This window comes from Camelus ferus, chromosome 2 (genome assembly GCF_009834535.1).
Source record: "Camelus ferus isolate YT-003-E chromosome 2, BCGSAC_Cfer_1.0, whole genome shotgun sequence".
In the NCBI taxonomy this organism is placed as follows: domain Eukaryota; kingdom Metazoa; phylum Chordata; class Mammalia; order Artiodactyla; family Camelidae; genus Camelus; species Camelus ferus.
The window spans coordinates 59,976,324-59,999,684 of NC_045697.1; the positions used below are offsets into that span (position 1 = coordinate 59,976,324).

The window sequence follows — 23,361 nt, forward strand, 5'->3', positions numbered from 1 at the left end:
TCAGTGGTGTAATGATAAAGAAGTCAATGAGCTGTTTCATCCTGATGGGGATTTCACGGCTTATTCTCACATAGAGCAGTTATAGATTTGCTGTAGCATGATGAGGCTAAGATTATGGCTTTCATATGGAGTTCTTGGGACAGGTAAGGCTTTGTCCTACCCCCTCAGCTGTTGGTAGTCAAAGGCCTATTTTCTTCAAATCACAGGACAGCTTACCTGGGGGGTCTCATCATAAGGGCTTGGATAGGATCTTTGTCCTGTGTGCTTCCCATCCCAGAGCGACTATACAGCAGAGCACTCCTTCCAGTGGGGGTTTTTCACAGCTCAGAGAAACTTGCTTCGAAGTTTGGATTTGGAGATGCCTCATTCACATCCCATATTTTACTTCTTGATAATAGAGGTGAACGTAAATTGTGTGACATAATCTATATGTTACTTTTAATCTTAATGATAATCCCATAAAGTGATTCAGCTAAAATGGCACAGTTAATGACTGACAGAGCCAGAATGCAGGCTAGGCCTTCCTGGCCTCAATGGCCAGGCTGTTTCTCCCTGATAACATTGTCTCCAAGAGGGTAACTGCATTTTCAGGGTAATTGCAGGTGACTGCAAAAAACTTAAAAGCATATTTTATTTGTGGTTATAGTTTATGATCTCAGACATAAACTTATGTTTATTAATTTGTAAATATCTGAGCTGTTTTCAAAAGTTTAATCATGTCAAACTTTCCAAAAAGTTTATAGCAAGACATACGAGAGATCTTAAAATGGTATTTATGAACTGTGTATTGGACTCTGACAGCTATATACTCATTGCTTATTATTTTATTTTCAAAATAGTATTTGGATCTGAGTTTGGTACATATGTTTAAACCTAAAGATAGTAGTTTTGCCAACTAGTGGATAAGCTTTCAGGATATAACCAAATTTTAAAATATGTGTCTTTTTCAGGTTTGGAAATCCCAAGATAATAAATTGAGGTGCTAGATTTTCTATGCAGGCTGAGAAAAGAACATATTCAAAATCTGCTTTGACAACTCTTACCCTCACATCAAGGGTATAACATGGTTGAAAATAGAGAGGGCAGTGGTAACACTGAGGCAGGATTTATTTTGAGAGTTTCTAACTGTTCTTCATTCCCCTATCTTGAATGACATAGTTCTTCTTAGATCAAGATGAAGAAAGGACTTTAAAGAAACTACTTACAGATATTATATTTATCCTCTGTAATTTGGGGGCTCATTGAATTGGTTTTAAATTGTGGTTGTGAAAAAAAAAAAAGTCTCCAAGGTAAGCTGAAGTGGCTTGAAGCTGCCTAGCTGCTTGGCTTTGGTCATGTTTGGAAAATAATTGCACACCTCTATGCACTTGGGCAAAGGTACATGATTTTCAGGGACTAGTCTTAGAATCTATGGTTGGACTAATAGTTAAAGATATTAAAGATCCTGGTCAAAAAGTCTGTGTCAGAGGCAAAACAAATCAGAGAATGCAGATGGATATGAACTTTCAGATGAAGAAAAATTAACAAGACGACAATAGAGGTAGAGGGTCAATGCAGGGAGAAAAACTGTCCAACATCATGATAGTTGCAGTAGGAGGAATTGATCAGGGAGTCCACCAAAGGAAGCGGGAGGAAAAGGGTAAGCCTTCAGTGTCTGCCAAAGTAAGGACTTTTGTGCTTCTTATATTTGCACTTTACTACAATCTTAATTCTGAAATGTATCAGTAAGCTCTTGCTGTGTAACCACCCTAGAACTTAGTGAGTTCAAGCAACGAACATTGATTTTTCATGACTTAAAGTGTAAACTTAGTGGTTGTTCTTGTGTAAGATGGCTTGGCTAATGTTAAGGTTCATTTGGCAGCTTGGCTGGGATGATAATCTAGGATGGCCAGTCTCACATGTTTGGCAGTTGGCTTGAGGTCAGCCAGGACAAATGAGATTACTTGGCCACATATCTCTCTTTATCCAGCATGCTCTTCCTGACACATTCATATGGAGATGGTCACAGTGTTCCCACATACAGCCAAGAGAGGCTAAGGCTCAATGCACAAATACTTTTAAGTCTGTTTTGCATAGTTTGGGCTAGATCCAATAGTTTTGAGGTTCTACTCCACTATAAGATTGCTTCTTAGCAATTAATTAGCAACATTATGTGGAACAAGAACTCAAAAGATGTAGCCATAGCATACTGTCCTGTTGCTTAAAGCAGTTCAGAAGGATAAGCCTACGGTCTAGGAGGGAACGGGAAACAAGGAGGGAAACTATTGTGGCAGATTTTGCAAACATTATGTCCCTTGAAGATTTTAGAAGCAGTTTAGATAAGCCAGGCAAAATGAGAGAAGAGAAAAAATACTCAATTTTACATGAGATACACAGTGTTGGTTATTTTTGCAGGACCACTTTAGTAGGGACTGTAGTGTCTGTAGTACTTTTATTATCAGAGAATGACAGGAAAGGTTAAGACACCATTCTCAGATTTTATTCAAATTTAGAGTAAGTATGAACCTACTAAATACATATGAGCAGATGCGGAAGGGGAAAAATAATAATATTGCTTTATGACTACATCTTTTGAGTTCTTCTTGTTCCATGTAATATTTAGAGCTAAGAAGCAATCTTATAGTGGAGTAGAGCCTCAAAGCTATTGAATCTAGCCCAAACTATGTTTCTTTTGGCGTATTCAGTATTAATCAAATATATTAGTCATCCGGGTGTAAAAATGAGGAGACCTTATATAAAAAAATCCTGAATTTTTAATATCATTGAAAAAGCTTCATCACTCAAGTCAGGTGTGGGCTGGAACTGAGCATCAGCTAGAGAAGATTTATGACTTCTTTCTATTGAAATCCCTCCTTGGCCTACTTTAAGGTCACACAGCTAATGGTAGTAAATACATACATACATGTAGATACACTTCTGTATGACTGCAAACCCCCTGCCTTCCCTTGCAATACCCCGACCAAATGTATTCTACCAACCCAAACTTACAATGTTCGTATTGTATAGTATTATAGAATTGTATTAGATTATGGCTATACTTTCTTTTTTAATTCTGTTTCCCTCTTTTGTAAATTTTTGTTATTAAGGTTTTTTTTTTTTTTAAAGGAGAGATGTATGAAAGTATTGTACTGCCCTTGCTTAACATATTTTTTACAGAATTTTCTGAATTTGTTTCTTTTTGTGTACTTCATTCAAAAGAATTTTTTTTTCCAAATTTGGCTTTGGCATGTATGCTGAAAGTCTTGTGTTTTTGAGATCTTTTTTGTTGTTTAAATTGAATGCCAATGTGTTTATATTTAATTTGAAAGTTCTTATCGGTTAATACTTTAAAAACAACAACTTACTGTGTTTCATTCAGGATTGCAATTGAGAAATTTAATGTCACCTGATTCTTATTCTTAATGGTCTATTATTCACTTCTGGAAACTTTCATAATTTTTTCTTTTATTGATATTTTTGCATTACATTATGATGTTTTGAGGCAGAAGGTTTTCTTAGTATCATTTGTTTGGCAAGCCAAAGGTAATTTCAGCCTAATGTCGCTGCCTAATTATCCCTTTTTATAAAATAGCTTAGCCTTCCCATTTTAACTTTTCCCTTTTATTATTCATGTATTGATGCTAATTCTTTATTTCATATCTCTTGTCTTTTATTTTTCTTTATTCCTTCTTTTTTTTTCCTGGAGATTTTGTCAATCTAGTTTTCCATTTGTGTTTCAGGCACTTTTCAGAGTTCACTGAATTTTGGTAATTTCAGTGATAATTAAAAAAAAATTTGTAAAATATTCTACAAAGATTTAATATTTCTAAAGTAAAAAATAGAGTATTCATAAATAGGTAATGGACCAACAATGCACACATTTAACTTTTTATTAATATTAATTATTTTATTAATAAAGATACATCTAGAAAATGAGGTTATACTCAAATTTAAGTCAAAGATATGGGTATTAAAGCATATAGAACAACTGAGCACATATTAAAAACTCAGGGTGAATCACTACTGTAATTATTGTGATCAATATGCAGTTATTTAATATGGCAGGGGCATGCTTATAAAATGTGAGAATATTCAAGCTATAATTTTAAGTGAAGTTTGATAGCATTATAATATATACTTAAAAGCTTCTATTGCATATTAAGAGAATTAGCCCTTGAAGTTAAGCCTGTGTTCATACTATTTTCTGTGTCTGGAATACTATTTCCTCTATTTACCAGGTTTTTCAATTCTCGTCTATTGTCTTGTTTTCATTCAAGAAGTGTTCCCTGGCCTCAAAAATCTAAATTAAACTGCCTACATAGTTTTCCTTATTACATTATAATAGCTTAGTCATAGCACTTACTAAAGATTATATATTTGTCCATTGACATTTCTATGTACCAATAGAATATACTCTCCATAGGAGTAGGATCATGCCTTCTTGTTTTTTTATTCCCAACACTTGGCTGGGAGTAGATTCAGTACATAATTTAAATAATAAATAGAAAGGAAGAAGGGAGGAGAGAGAGGGAATGGAGGAAGGAAGAATCAGATAATAGGATATTTTCATTTTCTTCATTGTGAATTTTTTTTAACCTGTGTGCTCTGGATCTGAATTCCCTGAATTGACTTATTTCTGTCTACTTGTCATCCTTTTGATACTTTGAGAATACAAGGATAGTTTAAATCCCTTGGATTTCTTAGAGTAGCTGATGAAGATGTATATCTGATAAATATGTTGATTGTCATGATTATTTCCTAGGCAGTGCTTTCAACTTCTACCTCTCCTACAGGAGGAGGGTGTAATACTGTTTAATCATTTAAGAATCACCGCTGTTCTATTATTTTGTCTGACATGAGCTGATTGTATTACATGATATCAGTATACAGATTTATTCATAGTACTATAGTATTTTTGTTTTTAACAATCCATCAACATTAGTACTTCTTGGCTTATTTATTTCTTGATTTATTATATATTTAATAATACTATTACATGATAATGATATTAAATACATGATATTTTAGAGGGATATTGAAACTGACAGGAATTAAGACGAATTATGGGGAGAGAAGCAAGATGGCGGAGTAGAAGGATGCTCGTAGCTCACCCTCTCCCACAAATACACTAAAACTCAAATCTATGGATCCACTCAGCCAACCAGAGCACCTGCGGAACTCCGACAGAACATTGCCCTCTTCCAAAGACAAAGACACCAAAAATAGGGTAGGAGAAAAGGAAAAAAGAAAGAAGAAAAAGCAAAACAATGTGGGACTGGTCCTGCGGGGAGGGAGCTGCAAAGGAGGAATAGCACTCGTTCACTGGGTCTGGGTCTCCCCCCCCTCCAATGGAGAGGCCAGCGGGTTGGAGGGGGAGCCTCCGAGGCTCAGATCTGCCCCGAGCAGCCCTTGACTGACAGAACTAAGTTAAATGGGCACAAAGGGTCCCCATGACACCCAGCCCAAGATGCGAGCTGACAGCCTGGAGCCGGGATAGGCCGTCCGGGCTGGACAGAGGACTGGGGCGGCTGCACTGAGGCATCCCTGGGGGATTGCAGGGTGCTGTGCACCATGGCTGGGAAGGGATACAGAGCAGAACAACCTCGGTCCCCCATAAATTGCAAAGAAAGCAAAGCAATATGGCTGGTGTGCCCTGAAGGGAGGGGCACTGTAGCCTTTGTCTCCTCAGAACCGTGGCACCATTACTAGAGCTTCTCACAAGAAGAGAGGTGGGGTGCAGCCACAGCCACCATCTCCTCATGTGCGCAGCACCCAGGTTAGGGCAGGGCCGAGACCTGAATCCACAACGGAGGGCTCCGCAACCTCCTAGGCAGGACTGACTTGTTTATAGCCCAAGGCAGATAGGATCTTTCTGCCCTGGCACCTCAGAGAACTCGTGCTGCCAAGACAACCATGAGCTGAGATTTGGCATGAAGCAGGGGTGGGGCTGTTCCGTGGTCTTCCCTGAGCCCGCCTACAGAGTGTGGACCTGAGGTGGAGCAGGCAGCTGCACAGAGCAGCAGACTGACCAGCTGCTGTGAGAGGGTGGGCAGCAACACGCCTTCCTGGCAGGAACGCAGCACCTGAACACGGTGCTGGGAGGGGGTTCACCACCTGCCTCACCCGAGCGCAGCATCTGACTGTGGCATCAGGAGGGGGAGTGACCTGCCCACCCACCGGTTTTATTCCTGCATAGGCTTTAGATAGATAAATAAACAAACTCCTTAAGGACCACAATAGATAACTGATACTCCTCAAGCTTCACAGTGCCAGAGAGATATGAGCAATATGAAGAAGCAGAGGAACCACTTCCAATTAAAAGATCAAGAGAAATCCCTTGAAAGCACGATCAAGAAAATAGACATTGATAGCCTGCTAGATCAAGATTTCAAAAAAGGAGTGATCAAAGTACTGAAGGAACTAAAAGAAATAGTGTTTAGAGATATAAAATATGTCAAAAAAGAAATAGAAGCTATAAAGAAGAACCAAGAATTAGTAAACTCATTTGCTGAGATGAGAGCTGCCTAAAGGCTGTACAAAAGCAGGCTAGATCATGCAGAGGAACGAATAAGTGACCTGGAAGACAGGACAACAGAAAGCACCCAATCAGAACAGCTGGAAAGAAAGACAAATAAAAAACTATGAAAACAATATAAGGGACCTACAGGATAATATAAAGCATGCCAATCTATGCATAATAGGGATTCCAGAAGGGGAAGAAAGAACAAAGGGGATTGAAAAGGTATTTGAAGAAATCATGTCTGAAAACTTCCCAAACCTGAAGAAGGAATCAGATATCCAAGTACAGGAGGCTCAGAGGGTCCCAAGCAGGAAGAACCCAAACAGACCCACACCAAGACATATCATCATCAAGATGGCCAGAGTCAAGGATAAAGAAAGGATCCTAAAGGCAGCAAGAGAAAAACAAAGAGTGAGTTACAAGGGAACCCCCATAAGGCTCTCAGCTGATTTCTCTACACAAACATTACAGGCCAGAAGGGAGTGGCAAGATATAGTCAAAGTCCTGAATGAAAAAAAGATGCAGCCTAGGATACTCTATCCAGCAAGGCTATCCTTTAGAATAGGAAGAGAGAGAAAGAACTTCACAGACAAGCAAAAACTAAGAGTTTAGCAACACTAAACCCATGCTAAAAGAAATATTGACAGGTCTACTCTAAATAGAAAAGAAGCAGGATGCTACAAAAATGAGAAACTCATAACTGGAAAGGAGATAACTGCCATGAATTACAAAAAGAATAAACACAAAATTGTAAAAGAAGACATCTAAATCATTAAGAGTGGGAGAGGGAAGCAAGGAAAGCCTCTGTGGAAAACAGTATGGAGATTCCTCAAAAGACTAGGAATAGACTTACCATATGACCCAGGAATCCTGCTCCTGGGCATATATCCAGAAGGAACCCTACTTCCAAATGACACCTGCACCCCAATGTTCATAGCAGCACTATTTACAATAGCCAAGACATGGAAACAGCCTAAATGTCCATCAACAGATGGCTGGATTGAGAAGCAGTGGTATATTTATATGATGGAATACTATTCAGCCACAAAAACTGACAACATAACGCCATTTGCAGCAACATGGATGTTCCTGGAGAATGTCATCCTAAGTGAAGTAAGCCAGAAAGAGAAAGAAAAATACCATTTGAGATCATTCATATGTGGAATGTAAAAAAAAAAGAACATAAATAACAAAACAGAAACAGACTCATAGACATAGAATACAAACTTGTGTTTGCCAAGGGGGCGAGGGGGTAGGAAGGGACAGACTGGGATTTAAAATGTAGAATAAACAAGCTTATACTATATAGCACAGGGAAATATATACAAGATCTTATGGTAGCGCATAGCGAAAAAAAAATGTGACAATGAATATATATATGTTCATGTATAACTGAAAAATTGTGCTCTATGCTGGAATTTGACACAACATTGTAGAATGACTATTACTCAATAAAAAATGTTAAAAGAATAATAATAAAACCAACCAAACAGCAACAACAACAACAAGACGAATTATGAATGTTTAAAATATTTCAAATATATTTATAACATATAGTAGAAAAATATATAGAGTATGTTTAGCGTTTAAAGCATTGATTTTTAAGTAGAGTATGTTTGCATATATTCTGTCCATATATACAAAAAGGATAATGCTTATATTGTCTTCAAAAGGTAGTAGACCAGAGGCTTTCTATAGGAAATGAATTAATGGGTCCATTGTGCATGAAATCCCATTTTGTTAAGTGAAATAAGACCATCAGTCTTTATTGATCTTGTTGCTTTAAGATTGGTTATGCCTCCTGGTTTCCTTTTATCTAATCAACACTATTATGTGAATATAGAAAAATAGTCTTGAAAACTGGTGATGATGAATTGTCTTAAAATTAACTTCAAATTCAAACTGTCCCCAAACATCCTACCATAAATATATCCTTACTTAATCTAAATATTGAAAATAATATAGTAATTAGGAAGGAATGAAGAAATAAAGTAGTGCCTGATCATGTAAAAGCAAATGAACTGGACTGAATTTTACAGGATTGAATTTTCATATCAGGGAATCTATATGGGGAAACATTTAAGTTATTGAGTACATGAAAATTAATTACACATGCTCTCACACACAAACATACAGAAACGGTCTATATATATCTTTTCAGGCCTTAACAGACTAAAATAAGAAGAGAATGTTAATGACTTTTCACTTTATACTCAAAACGTGATAAAAGGTATTGTTGAATGTGAAAACCTGGCTTGCTCATAATCATATGCCTTTTCTAAAATCATGTAAACTTATGGGAACATTCATTAGGAGACACTTTTTGTGACTCACTTAGCTGACTATAACATGAAAATACATGGTTTCTTTATAACTATTTTTCTTTCTAAAGATATGAATATATACACACATATATACATACATATATATATATATACACATGTGTATGTTTATAATCTAAGGAATTACCCCATCATATCAGGAGAATGGAAAGGTCACTATACTGGTTATTTTAAAAGACATACTTCGAAGACAGTATTTATCCTACCCCAGTTTTGAGAAGGAACAACGCAATAGGAAAAAGTACAATAGGCATAGTTTGAACCCTCCTTATAGTAAACGATCAGGATAACACACCTCTTTTATTGGGTTATTATTATTCCTCTTAAAGCTACTTTCAGTAGTCATCTTTGTATGTTGCTGTTAAACCAATTTAGCTGTCAAAGCTTTGTTATAACATGGTATCGTTAATTTAACCTTTCGACAAATACATTGAAACAACCTCTCAGGATCAAGAATTTCCATAGCAAAACTCATGGGGAATGAAGAATGATGAATCTGATTTGGTCTTAGTATCAACACAGCATCTTGATAGTTAACTATTAACTAAATTAAATATTATACTTCTATAGTATTGAGTAGAGAAGTATTTTGAAGAAGACTTTATATTTCAGAAATTCAGTTTTTGTTTTTATTAAATTGCCCTTCTATGATTTTCTCTATTTCTCTACTAATTTTAGCTAATAGATCTAATTTAACTCTAAATTGTTGAATGTTTTGTAAACATTATGCAGAATCTTAGAAGTGACCGACCAAAAGAGACACCTGAAAAACTAGTCAAAAAATTATTTTATATTATGTGAGGTACGGTTATTTTTCCAAGGTGCAGTTAAAATAACTTTAATTCCTATTATCAATTTTAGTTGTGAATGTGCTTTTGAATCTAAGCGTTGTATGTATTTTCACTTCAATATAACATTTATATAAGCATGTGCTTTAGTTTTATTTCCAAGGGATTTTATGTATAGAGAAGATTAGATAAAATATTAAGATAATATTCATAGAAAAATAATAAATCCAGTGTTAATTTTGACAAATGGATATCTTCAGAATATTTCATTTATCATTATTAACATTATATATTATAAGCCTGAGAAAATTTTTATAATACTGGTTATGCTACACTATTAACTCTGAAATACTTGCTATATAACCATCAAGCATACTGTAGAAACCTGAAATCCTTAATTTTTAAAGTCAAATATATCCTGTTACTTGTCCATCAAATAAGAATGGAAATAACATTAGGTAACACTATTTAATTAGCAAAGTTGATTCTAAAAGTTAACTACTTTTCTCAATTCACTTTACAAAAAAAATACCTATTTAATAGGTATTTATTTTTATCTATTGTTTATGATATTCTCATTTTATAAATTATGCAGAAGTTTCCCTAGACAAAAATAAGATTAATTTTCACTTTATGAATTTACTTTTCTACAGAAATACCCATATATGTGACTTACAGGCCAACAAATAAATATCTATAGATCTTGGGGAAAAAGTTTTTTAAATCTAAGGTCCAGAAAATTTTTAATGGATTAAAAAATATTTTTACTTAATGGTTGTTCACAATTAAATTTGATGTTTTCTCAAGTCATGTTCTTCATGACAATTGAAAACTTATTCTTTTATAGCACTTTCTTTTATGTGTATACATTTTTTGGGATTTGTTGCAAGAGAAATGATCCTTTATCTGAATGAATGTATGCATTACTGCCTTACATAATAAGAGTATAAGGGTAGATATAGCTTCAGGTGGGGATATTTTTCAGGACTCAAATGGGTCACAAGAATCCTTTCCCAAGTTTTGCATTTTTTACCCAAAAGTCCTGGGTTTAAATCATCGCAATATCCAGTTTACAATGTAAGGGAGGATCTGATGACTTACACACAATTCTTCCCTCTTAATTGCCCTGAATTAGGCACATACCAATCCCTGAGCTGATCTCTGTAGCCCCAAAATGGAATGACTTGATGGATCTACCATCTATCACATATTACTCCCTGGGCTTCTAGGGGTACCGTCAAATTTATCCACAGGATATGGATTAAGAGAATAGTAATCAGTGGTAGCAGAATTAAATGATCAGGAGGATGAAAGATTCCAGGAGACAGTGACAATAGATAGCTCAGACAGTGTTGATTTTCATTTTTTATATGACTTGAGGAGATTAGGTTAAATATCAATGCTTGGTCATAAATCAGTATGTATAATTCAAGTTCCAATTAAGGAATTAGAATAACTTTTTATTGATCTGTAGTAAAGACATTAAATATACATGCCATGTGCAAGGACTAAACACATTTTACTTTATTATTTAAATATTCAGGTCCTTTCAAAAGTAGAAATAGAGCATAATTCCCCTATTGTACTCATCTCTCAGCTTCAGCTTTTAACAATTGATAGCAAATCATGTTTTATCTCTATGCCATAGCTGTTTTTCCTATTTCAACATCACTGGACAGTTTTCATTAAAAGTCATAATGTAACTTCATTACATAAATTATGTAATTTGGACTATAAGAGTAGCGGATCTTTCACCTTTAGGGAATTTAAAAATATTTAAATATTGTTATTGAATACTCATAATTAATATTGAACAAGGTTGGAAATAGTTGATATATCTTATATTTTACTATAGTCTTTATTAAATGCAATCTACTCTAATTTCTGATCATGAAACATTTAAACTGAAAATACAACAAACAACATTAATATTTACTTCCTCTATATGTCTTACTTTTGTTAATGAATTTGGAGATAATGTCTAGAATAAATAAATATTGCCAAATTCTTAGAAGATGCTGTTTATATTTATTTAAGAGGTAACATTTACAACTTAAATATATGTGCATTGTGAATGCTTGGAATCTTTAAATATTTATTTTGAAAACTTAAAATACTTCATCTTTCTTACATATAAAATGGTTATTTTGAATTGGAGATAAATTTTAATCTCAATTAGTCATGGAGTCCTGGTAAAGCCCTATAAAGTCTCTTAGCTTGTGGCTAGTCTTCTAATTGAGGAATATTATGTTTACCTTGTTGAAATGTTTGTAGAACTAAGAATATATGGAGAACCTAGAAAAGCATCTACTTTAAAGTAGTTTATAAAACAATTTTTTTCAAAATATAGTTGAGTAGAATATCTGAAGTCCATTAAACTACTAAGTAAACAATATTTATTTATTATCTAAATCTTCATGATATCTAAATCTAAATTGGGATTGATGCATTAAAACAGGCAGGACTGGGTGGAGAAAAAAAAATGGAGAAGATAGCAGTGCTGAAATTGATCAAAGTTCTACTAAGAGGGCTAACATTTTCTAATTTTCCACAGGCTATTTGATTTGGAAATTCTTTAGTGTAAAAATTGTAAACATGAAATTGTTTCTGCTTGCAGTTCAGCTTCTCCCAGTGTGAAACTCAACCATATGCAATATTTCATGTAATTATTTTAAATATTTTTCAACAATGAGAACAACAAAGGGAAGAGCCATGAAAATAAAAGCATCAGTTGCTATAAATATATTTGCAAATATGACTCATGATAATCAATAGAAATGCATTCATAAATATCAAGAATTGGAAGTGACATTAATTTTTTTATTGAAGTATAGTCAGTTACAGTACGTCAATGTCTGGTGTACAGCATAATGTTCCAGTCGTACGTATACATACATATGTTCATTTTCATACTCTTTTTCATCATAGATTACTACAAGATATTGAATATGGTTTCCTGTGCTATGCAGAAGAAATTTCTTTGTGTCTGTTTTATATATAGTAGTTAATATTTGCAAATCTCAAAGTGACATTAATTTTTATTGCAACAATCTAATTTTATCAGTTTTAAACTCCAAAGCTCAGAGAAATTAACTTACCCTCATCCCTGTCTCTAGTATATGGTAGAAACTGTAATCAGTGGATTAACTAAAATAAAACTGTTTTCCTAACAGGTACAGTACAACCATTTACAATGAGAATAACACTGTCAATGTTGCAGAAATTTTGTTATACTCAAATGAGTTAGGACATGCTTAGCAGAGTGTCCTGCTAATAGGAAAACCTCAATACACATTAGAGTTGGTGATGGAGATGATGATCAAAAAGATGAAAACTGTGAGAAACAATACCATCACAACAGAAATCCCCCTGCTCATGTGCTCCATCAGTGTACTTGATGCCTATGTGGTAAATGGCTTCGTGGCCACAAATTCCTTCCAGCCCAGTATGCACGGCACTTTGTAATGTGGCATTGCTGGTCCAACCGCAGGGCAGGCGTTGTGATTTTCTTTGCTCAACTAAATGTGATGGAACTAATACTGTGTGAGTTCTGGAGTCTAGGCCTCGAGACCCCCTTGAGTCAGCCTCCAGATTTGCCATCTTTAACATTTCCCTGAGATGGCCACGTATGGAAGGCCACAAGCTTGATGGAAAATGTGAGGCCACGTGGTGTACCAAATAACAGCCAGTTCCATCCTTCATTGTGATTGTGTCCATCTTATATGTTCTATTCCAGCCAACCCTCCAGCTGACCACAGTCACTCAGCCAATGAAACAATTCATGAGAAATATTTTCATTGTTGTATAAACCATTAAGTTTTATGGCAGTGTGATATATAACAATAGATAATAGAGATGAGAACCTAGATTTTTATTAACTTTATTTTAAACAGAAAATTATGTTTACCTTTTCTAAATAACAATGAAAGAGAAGAGAACTGAATAAAATTTTGTGTTTTCAGCAAAATATTTACTTATTTACTCTGTATTGGTACTCTGGCATGGATATGAATCAATAGTAATAAATATATACAGTGTAACACTTTATGATGATTACTATTTACAACTACAAATTTAAGTGAATTCGACTTAAATGGATTTCTACTATGTCTTTTTTTTTATGTCAAAAAGAATTGAAATGTATTACAGAAATGTAAAGGATAGTTAACAGTATACATTATGTAACACTATGTAAACATTTTATTAGCTAAACAATTTATTACTGCATATCAAGTATTGATGTTATTTAAAAAACTCCATAATATGGTGGTGAAACCTTTTTAACATAAATATTTTATTTTAGAACAACTTTCAATTTAGAAAGAAATTGTGGATATGGTATAGTGTTATATGACTCACCCCCATTTTCCTCTATTATTGATGTTGTATGTGTGATTATGTCTTATATATCAACATACTATATATAATGTATATTATAATGTATAAGAAATGTAAATTATGTTTGTAATTTATGCTGCTTACAACTAATGAACCAATGTTGATATATTAAGCAAAGTCCATACTTTATTGAGACTTGATTAGTTTTACCTAATTCCTTTTTTCTGTTCTAACATTTTATTCAGGATACCACATTACATTATTCCCTATGTCTCCTTAGGCTTTCTGCCTGTGAGCTTGTGATAATCCCTTAGAATTTTGTTGTCTCTGAAGTTTCAAGGAGTACTGTTTAGGTATTTTGTAGATTCTCCCTCAGTTGGAATTGCTCTGATATTTTCCTTATGATTAGTCTAGGGTTATGTGTTTTTAAAAGGAAGATCGCAGGGGTAAAGTGACATTTCATCACATATCAAGAGAAAATGCTCTCAAGATGACATATCGCTGTAGCTGGTAAACTTGATCACCTGGCTGAGACAGTGTTTTTCAGTTTTCTCACTGCAGTGTTACTCCCCTTCCCCGCAACATCCTTGTGCCCTTTCATACTGTACTCTTTGAAAGGACGTCAAAATGCACAAATTTAAGGAGAGGATAATTATGTTCTCCTACCTTGAGGGCAGAATATCCACACAAGTTATTTGAAATTCTCCTGTGCTTGTGAGGTTTGTTTCCTCTGCCTCATTCATTCATTCAATCATTATGACCCTCAGTATGGACTTGTGTATTTATTTTATACCTTGGGTTATAATCCAATACTGCTTTATTAATGTTGCTCAAATTGCCTCAGCTTTGGCATTAGGAAATCTTTCAGCTGGCTTCTGTGTCCCTTTAACATACCCACATCAACATAGGGTTTTTGGGTTTTTTGTTTGTTTTGTTTATTGAATACTATCTTACTTTCTGGCACTACAAGACACTCCAGGCTCATCTTGAATATTTCCTGCCTCAGTTCCAGAATCAACCATTCTTCCAAGGAACCTTGCTCCCTTTTGTTGAAGATGGTTATTAGAAACCAAGATGTGGGCTCTAGGTGTGGTTGTGGTTACCTTCAGGCCTTCTCAGGTGACAGTGTAAGGAAATAAATATATGTGTATATACTAACCTGTGCATAGGTATATATATATAAATAAAATGTTACCATCTTTTTCTCTATTCAACTAAAAATGAATTCATATTGGTATCACCAAGTCTAACTCATTTCCACATGAATTATTCAAGCCTTTTTTCATTTCTTATAAGTACCACTTCGATAGTGAAACAGTGGCTCTCATCATCCGTCATTCATTTACAACCAGTTACACAATACAGACAATCCCTGGCCTAGCATGGTGAAAATGATGCTCATTTAGTAGAAAAGTACTTTGAATTTTGATTTTTTCCTAGGCTGGCGATATGCGGTAGGATACTCTCTGGTGATGCTGGGCAGTGAGCCACACCTCCCAACCAGCCGTGAGATCACAAGCATAAACAACCGATACGGTTACAAACATCCTGTATCCATACAACCATTGGATTTTTCACTTTAAGTATACTATTCAATTACATGAGCAATTTAACAATTTATTATAAAATAAGTTTTGTGTTTGATGATTTTTCTAAACTGTAGGCTAATCTAACCGATCTGAGCATGTTTAAGGGAGGCGAGGCTCAGCTGTGATGTTTGGTAGGTTAGATGTATTAACTGCATTTTGAGTTAATATTTTCAACTTACAAACAGTTTATAGAGATTTTACCCATTGTAAGTTGAGGAAGATCTGTACATGTATAGTTGGATCTGAATTGTTAACTTGTACCCTTATGGGAAATATGTTTACAGACTAAAGTACAGTGGTTATGACCAAATATTTTAATTTATTTATAGCCATTAGTCTTACCGATTCAACTCATTCCAAATGACTTAGACTTAAGTCTGCATCTTTTCACCATCCCATTCAGTATGGTTGTTTCATATAATTTGTAATAGTTAGATTATTTTGTAACATACTGCATTGCATTCTAGGATCCCCCAACCTCCTCAATTTTTTTAAATGTTGTATACCTAACTCTTTAGAGTTATATGGACTTTGACAACTTCATAATGAAATATATCAATCATTACAGTGTCAAATAGAATAGATCCACTACCATAAAATAATCTTATTTTATCAATACAACCATCCCCCTTCCCTCAAACCCCTGATGACTTCTTATGTGATTATCATTTTTTATTATTTCAGAATCTCATGTAATTGAAATCCTGCAGTATGTAGCATTTTCTGACTTGGTTCTTTATCTTAGCAATATGCACTTAAGATTCAACATGTCTCTTTGTGAATTGATAACTCATTTTTTTAAGTCATTGACCTTTTTTACTATTCCATCACTTAGATATACATCCTATACAATGGAATATTATTTATCCTTTCAACTACTGAAGGGCATTTTGGTTAACTTCAATGTTGGATGATTATGAATAAAGCTGCTATAGATACCCACATGCCAGTTTGTGTGTCGAAAGTTTCAAATCTGTTGGATGTATACTCAGGAACATGGTTGCTAAATTGTAGGCTAAGAGCATATTTATTTTTGTAAGAAATTGCCAAAGTGGTTATTCCATTTTTACATTTAGATCAGAAAACAATGAGAGTCCCTTTTCCTCCACAATTTAGCTAGTGATTGGTAATATAATTTTTAAATTTTCTTTTAGCTATTCTACTAGGTTTATAGTGGTATCTTACTATTTCAATTTACATTTCCCTAATGAAAAATATTATCAGGGAAGGGTAATGAGCATCCTTAGGGAAAAAAATGAGCATCTTTTCGTATGCATATTTTCTAACTGTAAATCTTCCTCGGTGAAGTATCTGTTGAAGTTTTTTTGTTTTTATTTTAACCCATGTTAATAGCTTTTTTTGGTCATCCTATTTTTGATTTTTATGTTTCTTATTTGAAACAGGAGCTTTTGAGCTATCTGCAGTGGGAGAAGTGGACTTTCCTGGGTGGGAAAAGTCTGTGAAGTCTTTTCTCCTGGAGATTAAGCATTTGCTTTTAGGAATATTCTGCCCATTTTATAGTGCTCTCCTTCCCAGTCCATGAGGGAGCAGGGAAGAGGAATTTTCTTTGCTCTTTACCATCATATGCTTATGAAGTTACTCAAAGTAAAACCAATGAATCTGTGAGATAAAACCCACAAAATTGTGGGGAACTGCCTACCCCAGGAGTTTCTCACTCTCATACTAATCCACACTCAGGCTCCATCAAGTTGTTAAATTCCCATTTAAGTCGTCTTCTCAGTTTATGGCCCTAGCGGCTTCTGCTTCAGGTTAGCAGATCTCTACTGTGACTCCAGATTTGAGTCTTCCTTCAGAATTTGTGACGTTCATTGGTTCTGTGATCATAGTTCTTTGAGAAGTCCAAGAAAATTTGTTGAATTTCAGTAATTTTTAGTGTTGTAAGGACAATTTTGATAACTTGAGCTCTTTACTTATTACAGCTGAAATCAGAACTCTAATGTTGAAATTAAAAGGAAATTGTTACCCTTTACTTACTTCATGAAGAGAAAATAAAGTATTAGCGTACAAAATATTTTATTTTTGTCTATTAAAATATATAATTTATTCAAATTGTCATAAATGCCTTTTGCATTCATAAGTTGGGTTAGGTAATTTTTATTAGATTACTTGCATTTGAGCAATGAAAATGATAACCCATATGAAAATCATGAATAAGCTGAATTTAAAAAAACTTTACCACTTGGCTAGCCAAAATGGATGGATACATTCATTTCAGTCGCTTTTCAGTTTTCAGTTCAAGGGATCTATTTGTGACAGCAGTGGGAATCTAGGGTATGTCCTTGTAGTTTATGACTTTTAATACCTTGTATTTATGTTCTCAAATTCATTTCAGTATTATAATTGCTTTTCAAATTTTTATGTTATATAGAAGTACTGTGAAGGACATTTACAAATAAACATTACTCGTATCTACACATTTACTTTTTATATAGAAATTGTTAGTATTTGGATGTCCTAACCTTGTATTATAACGTTAACACAAATAATTGCATCGGTTGGAAATTTTACTAATTGGTAAAGACCCAATAAAAAAATATAAAAAGCAGAAGGACTACACAGGTGAATAAATTTTGGTTAAAAAGCTTATAAATTATAGCTATAAATAAGGTAGCATGTGTTATTCTTGAAATCCTTACTATAACAGGTTTATGAGAATTTCTCATTAATTTATTCCTTGGGGGTAAAAATAAGTTTCTTCAGGCATTTATCATTATCTTTGCTGAATTGTAAGAAAAATGAATCAGAGTAATAATTTATATGAAAGGATCTAGAGTACTCTGTGTGCTAAATGAATAGAGACGAATACTTTAATCTCTGAATATTCATGTCTACTGAATAATTGTTACATATTATATCCCTAATAAATGTTGATTGATTAAGAGAATGAGCTGATTGAGTTATTTAAAACATATTCTTAGTCCTCCATCACAAAATGAGGAAATTCATTACAGCAAGCTAGGATTCCCTAAATAATATCCTTATGGAAGGTAAAATACCCAAACTGTGCTATGAATATAATTGCATTTTAAGTTACCCTTCTCTAGAAACCATTAAATTAGTTCAAGAAATTTACCATTAATACAAATAAAATGAAGAATCCTATATTCTAGAAAAAATTAAAAATTAAAATTTTACTAGGAAATTCAGGAAAAAGATGATTTTGTCTTATATAAACAGTACAGTGAGCAATAGAAAAAAAGATTCATATGGAAAGTTGAAATTTTAGCATTGATTTCTCAGTGACTAGCAGAGCAAATAGATTTAAAGGAAAAATGAGTTCAAATGTTTTAGGGCACTTTTTCTAAGGTAAACATTTAACATCTGTATATTACCAGAAAAGAAACGAAATATCTTCCAGTGACCATTTAACCACAAATTTCTCCTATGATAAAATATTCCCATTGGTTATTTAATATTATTGAGAATTGTATCTGATAAAATGGAACATGTAATTTCATGGACAACATGGTCAAGTGGGAACAAAATATAACCTTCATCTGAAATTGCAAAGATTATTGCTGGTGTGGTATTAAAATGAGAAATTCAGAGAAAATGTAAACTCAATATGTTTGTTCAAGTAAAGCAGGCTCAAATGGGAGAAAAGAAGGCACAGAAAATCCTGTTATAATTCTGACTTACTCTGTAATGTTCTCAGTCTGATTCATATTCTCTTTGCTATTTGGGGTAATACTGTTTGATAGTATAAGTTTAATTTTGATAAAAACCAATGATAACACTGATACTGAGGATCAAATATATTGGAGAAGTGGATTAAAACCTACACAGGAAGTTCTTTCAATGGAAGCTTATTGGCCAGTAGAAGAACTAGATTTAGTTACTAATCAATTAATTGTTACATTGAGTTATTCTATTGATACCTTTCATAAAGTTCAGAAATCCAAATAAAAGAATTTTCAAGGTTTTATAAGATTATTAAAAACTTTGTTCTGGTAAACTGAAATGTTTCTTTAAAGCAATATATGCATCTCATTGGACACAAATGATTATTATTTTCATCAGTATCTCTTTGCTTTTTATATTTGATAAATTGTACAAAAGATATCAGAAAAGAAATAACCCTGAGCAAATTATAATGTCAAAACCCTGACCAAGAGTTAAAGCTTGAATTGTAGGGATATTGTTGATTATTTAAGTAGGAAAAGCTCTATTTTTATCTCTGAGCATGCACAGATACCTGGTTTTAATTCTTGTCCAAGGTAGGATCCATGGAACTTTCTGATATGCTGCTTAAGGACTCAAACTTTCTTGGCAACCCAAGAAGTCAATTTCTTTACTGAGAAGTTTGCAGATGGCTTATGTCCCAGTTGTACCTGTAGAATTTTAATTTATGGAGTTGACTGAGTGGAAACACAAAGAGGTCAATGCCATTGAGAGAAGAATTATTACTTAAAGTTCTCAAGAGGAGGGGACCATGCCATGCAGGTCTACATGGAGAAGCACCAGATTTGATTATGAGGCAGAAGGAACAAAGAAAGCAGGACCTAGACCTTTAGTGTTAAGTTTTCTATGGGAGACATAAGACAGGGCAGGCATACAGCTTAGAACTGGCCAGTCTGAATAATGTCTGTGGGCTCTAGACTATAGCAGTAATCTCTAATGGTCTGGTACCAGGCTCTGGGATAATTTAGAGCAGGGGAGAGATAAAGGAGGTATTGAAGGTATAACTTGGGGTTGGATGGTTTGCACACAAAAGGTGTATTCACAGTGGAATTGGTATCTTGGAAATTAGCTAGTCTTGGGAAGAGCAATCTCTCCCCAGCCAGCTAGACCCCTACCCCAACAAGATTTCAAAGCACAATACAATATGGAAAAACAAAACAAAACAAAAACATGATTAATACAGTGTAACCAACTAGAAAAGGCTGGCTTGATTTGGTGGCCAGGGGGACTTAAATGTACGTACTGAAAGTATTTTCCTTTGAGTTCTTCCAAAGCCAAGATTCCTGTCTTAGATATTAACATAGGTATTGTTTCAAGCTGGAGACAGTCTACCCTGCTCCAGTACAAGCCCGGGTGTACTTGCATGTTGACATTACTTCATTTTCCAGTGTTTTCCTGTACTCTGTCTCACTGTACCATATCCTTTGCCTTTAAATGAAAGCCTTATACAAGTATGGTTTGTGGGTTCTAGTTGGTTCTGTCATATATATAAAGTAAGAATTAAATAATGCTTGTGATAAGATATGTGAACTTGAAAATATAGCAATAGAAAGTATCCAAACTGAGGCTCAATGGAAAAAATAAACTAAAATATGAGAAAATGAAAGATCCTGTTTCATAGGGGAAAAATTAAGCGGCAAATGGAGCAATTTTGTAATTACTAGAAGACCTAGAAGGGGGAAAAAAGGGAATGCAGAAAAGAGCAACAAAAACAACTTAAATAATGGCTTAGTTTTATAAAATCAATAAATTAAAAATCCAGGAGGCTCATTGAAACAGAAATAGGACAAATGGCGAGGCACAACATATTTAATAACCAATGATAGAAATAGTCCTAAAGCAATTAGAGATTTATACCTTCCTGGAGATAGAAGATAAGAAATTCCACAGACTTCCCAGAAACAATGTAAGACAAGAAAACAGAATTGTATCTTTAAAGAGCAGAAACACACATGTAAATAAAAAAGACAAGTTACCTCTAATTCTATATCCAGCAATCTTAAAAATAGGGTAAAATAAAACTATTTTAAGAATAAAAAACCTAAAAAAATTAAAGTAGTTGTGGAGGTCAGCCCCACCCCTTCCTCTTTCCTTCTCAGAAGACAGCGGGAGCAGCTTGTACAGCAATGGCCGAGATTAAGGCTCCAGACCTTTGCTGCAAGGAGGAGCTGCTGGAACAACTGGAGGACCTGAAGGTGGAGCTGTCCCAGTTGTGAGTCGCTAAAGTGGCAGGTGGCGCGGTTTCCAGGATCTCCAAGATCCAAGTTATTTCCAAATCCAGTGCTCCTGTTCTCATGTTTTCACCATCACTAACCAGACTCAGAAAGAGAACATCAGGAAATTCTCTAAGGGCAATAAGTATATGCCCCCGGATCTGTGGCCCATGAAAAACTGGTGCCATGCAACCCTGGCTCAATGAGCAGGAAGAGAACTTGAAGACCAAGAAGCAGCAACGGAAGAAGCGGCTGTACCCACTGTGGCAGTACACGATCCAGGCCTGAGCATCCAGACATTAATAAAACAAACTGGCAGGAAAACAAATTCATCAGCCAACTTGCACTGTTAGAAATAATAAACATAGTTCTTCAAGTGAATAGAAAATGATACAAGTGGAAAATTAAATATACATAAAGGAACAGAGAGTACTAAATAAGGTGAATATATGGGAAAAGATATTTTTGTAATGTCTACTATTTTTAAATGGTAGCTGATTATTCAAAGAAAAATTAAAACAATGTTATGTGATTTGTGATATAGGTAGAAGTGGCAACACAGGACAGGAGGGGAAAATTGAAGTATACGGATTACAGCAATATTAAAATGTACTTTAAGTTAAAAATGCATCTTGCAGATCCCTAGAAGAAAATCACTATAAAATGAAGAGAGATATGGATAATAAGTAGCTCTAAAATAGAATGCTAAAATTACTCAGTTAATCCAACTGAAGTTAGGAAAAGAAAAAAAAGAACAAAGACTAGCTGGTACAAGTAGAAAACAGAGTAAGATGGTAGATTTTAATCTAAAACTAGAGACAATTAAATTTAAATGATCTAAATACTCCAAACAAAAAGGAGATTGTAAAATTGAATAAAAAACACGACCTAGCAACATGCTGTCCAGAGGAAACATATTAAATATAAATACATAGCTAGGTAATAAGTAAAAAGATGAAATAGTTTAAGATATTAAAAATAATCTTAGAAGATTGGAGGGTCTATATTAGTATTAGACCATATATTCTTCAGGATAAAACACTTTTCTAAATAGGGACATTTATGATTATAAAAATGACAACTCATCACTAAGACAAAATGTACTTAAAATATGTATACTTCTTAAGAGTTTTAGTATGTGTAAACTATAGGGGTGGAAAAAGTTTTCCCTCTTCCTTTTTAGATCCTTTGGCTTTTCTAATAATTAAATTGATATAGACAGATTAACAGGTGAAAGACAAATTTAATTTTATGTAAGTGGGAGCAGATAAAAATGTGAGACTCCGTTAACTAACCAAAGCAAGCAGCTTTCATACCTTTTAGCTAAGGACACAATACATTTGTGAGGAACTTAAAAAAACAGAGGGGTTTGGGCTTGGAGTAGTAAATTAGTGAGAAAGTAACAGGTTTGTTTTTGCAGCCTTCTCAGCCTTAAATTCCCTATCTTTTGCTGTAAGGATGCCTTCTACCCTCCTGCTTTAGGGAGGGTTGTTTCATATTGGAGATTTATTTCTTATTTTTAGGGGAATAAAAGAGGATCAGAGAGTCTTTTTTGCATGGCTGTTTCTTAGTAACTTTAATTCAAAATAATCAATATGCCAAAGTGGCGTATTTGGGGGTAGCATATTCTGCTCTCCTTTGAGATCAATAACTGAAAGAACTGAAAAGAGACATAGACATTTGTGTAAAATTTTTGAAAGGATTCGTGTTTCTAAAATATTTTTTCCATTGGACCCAGATGTAAGAAACTTAACAGTTGGCACCTTTGGAGAGACAGCTTAGAGATTTTGGAATCAGAGAGTAAGAAGGAATGTTTTTGCTCTTCATTCCTCTCTGTATTGTTTCATTTTTATAAACCATGTGCCTGTGTTATTTTTGTATGTATTTTTT

The 23,361-nt window shown here is 34.2% G+C and overlaps 1 pseudogene; it reads left to right on the top strand.

Annotated features, from left to right (window-relative positions):
* Window positions 1-1,959: 1,959 nt before the first annotated feature.
* Window positions 1,960-21,814, top strand: LOC102522733 (annotated as a pseudogene).
* The last annotated feature ends 1,547 nt before the right edge of the window (window positions 21,815-23,361 follow it).